Raw genomic sequence first — 2,500 nt, 5'->3', positions numbered from 1 at the left:
CTCGAACGGCCATGGTTTACAAAAGAAAGGACGTCATGTATATTTAGGTCTGTTTGCCCAGACAAGCATTAAGTTGGCGTAAATGTTACACGAAAAGACTTTGCAGAGTCAAATTGTGTGATACATTAGTCGTCTTTTATTTAATATCAAATGATTGATTAAGCTTTAGTTGTTGAAATAAAAAAGACAATAAAGTTTGTTTTCTTAAGTGCTAAGCGGTTACATCTCATACATTCGGCGATTATTAGAGTTCCTGATAAAGATTTTTTTTTTCAAGGTGACTAAGTTTATAACTTTAAAAATAAGATACTGTAGTTAGTATCATAAACAACTAAATGAAATACTATGCAGCTGGATATGTTGGGAAAATCAATTATGTATAAAAAGAACAAGAGAGGCCCTAGATTGGATCCTTGGGGTACGTAAGCAACAAGCCACTGGGTTGCATAGGTAATTGTTTCATATGGGATACATAAGATTTAAACCATTCATGCACATTGCCATATTCCACCATGATTAATTTTATCAAATACATGTAGAATTGCCCCGATAACAGTATCAAAGGCTTTTTCCAAATCACTAAATATACCGCAACCAAATTCACCATTATCAATAGATTGGCCAATTGATTCAGTGATAGAGCTAAGTACATGGGTTGTCGAGCATTATTCCCTAAAACCAAACTGAAATGAAGAAAGTATTTTAAATTCTTCCAGATAACTATAGAGGCGATGATACAAAAGCTTTTTCAAATTTTTTGCTTGCGTTAGAAAGGACAAAATTGTCCTGTAATTGTCTTTGTCAAATCTTGAGCCTTTTTTAAAGATATGTAAGCGTTATCCTTGCCAATGTTATTTCATTCGTCAGAGAAATTACCACTTGTAAAGGAATCATTAACTAAAACTGCTAGTGGCCATTTGCATAGTCTCTTATAGATTTCAATAAGAGCTAATATGATAACTAATGCACCGCAGGAAACGGGACACTTGGAATTCATATTATTGATCAAAGTCACAATTTCATGTAAATTGTAAGTAACAGGAGATAAAAAGATTGATCCTTGGTAGTGGGGGATTCCCTTCTCAGTAGTCTTACCGACAGTAGCGAGTGTGTTATTACAATTTTAGCGATAGCAGCTAGGATCGTCAACAGCTTTTTCATCTAGGATTTGTTAGGATGGAATATATAGATATTAGGATGGAATATAACTATTTTGAGTCCCAAATTTGGGTCACGATTGCTTAATATGATGCTCAAAATACAATTCGTTGGAAGAAAATCAAGAGCATTTCATTGGGCAAAATCTGACACCCTCCTCTCGTTGTACATGTTATTGCGTGTTTCGTTTTCTAGGGCAATAAGTTATTTGGCGTAGTCGATTATGCCATATTGACTATTTGCTTGTCAGAATGCTAGATGTTGTTGGACCGAGAACGTATACGAAACTACGATATTTTGTACTTCTTGAAAGAGTCACTTGAAAGAGTGAGTATTTGCAGAAAATAAATAGAAGAAAGTCTTACATGTATTACTATTCCTGCGGTTGGACTTAGATTTATGCTGGATTTTTATATACAGGTTCATATTGAAGCGTAAGTCCATCAACCACTACAGTGGCATTCATAGCCTCGGAAGAGGAGCAAAAAGGTATGTCTACGCATTACTAACCAAGAAAGAAGACAAATGTTCTGGAGTGAAGTCAAAATATAGCCCGAGAGCTGTTTATATTTGTTAAAATTTTCATTTTAGAGAGGTTGAATGGAGATACTCTTCTCTCTTCTTCTAATCAATTTTAGATTTTTCGGTAGTGTTGTCAAAATATTCGAATCTGTCTCATGCAGCGACCTGAGTCGTTTCGAAAGATTCTTTCATCTAAAGTAAGTGTTTGAAGAAGGAAACAAGGATTATTTTTCGGTTTATTAATTATTTATTTTTAATTTTCACCGTCGGAATTTTTGAAGAATCCTACAACATGATTGTTCTCAGTAACGACAAATTTGTTTTGCCCTAACATTCACTAACAGAGGTCTCAATGCTCACTCAATGCAAGCTCGTTTTAATAATTTTGCTTTTTGGTTAAATAGCGTGCAAATTCCGCGAAACATGGGTTACAATTTTGCGTTGCAAAATGAGACCAATTAATTTTTCATGACTCTTTCTTGTTTCTGCTGTCGTAACTATGGCTTTGAATTGTTCCAAGTGTGTCTTTTTTAAACGTAAAACACCGGTTTGAACTCGAGAGCGGTAAAAACGTTTTTAAGAACAATCTTAATCCAGGAAGGTCCAGTTAAAAGAAATTATAAATATTTTGAGGTAGAAAAATCACTTGGATGACAAATTCAGTAGATGAAACTCTCTTCGATTGTGTTGCCAAGACAGCTGTTTAGCGGAAAATCTGTGAAGTAAAAGGAGGTTAATTGACAGCACGCAAGCTTCAGTATATCTACTTTTTGAGAAGAATCTGTCTTTGGGGTATTATTATAATATTGTTTTTGCTGAA

The 2,500-nt window shown here is 34.4% G+C and overlaps 1 long non-coding RNA gene across 1 annotated transcript in view; it reads right to left on the bottom strand.

Moving 5' to 3' along the window:
• Positions 1-2,500, bottom strand: part of LOC145489103 (uncharacterized) — a 36,709-nt gene that overhangs the window by 30,751 nt on the left and 3,458 nt on the right. The window lies entirely within an intron of this gene.

This window comes from Orbicella franksi, chromosome 6 (assembly GCF_964199315.1).
Source record: "Orbicella franksi chromosome 6, jaOrbFran1.1, whole genome shotgun sequence".
Lineage (NCBI taxonomy): Eukaryota > Metazoa > Cnidaria > Anthozoa > Scleractinia > Merulinidae > Orbicella > Orbicella franksi.
Note: the sequence above shows the minus strand (reverse complement) of the source record. Positions and strands in the feature narration are given on the sequence as shown.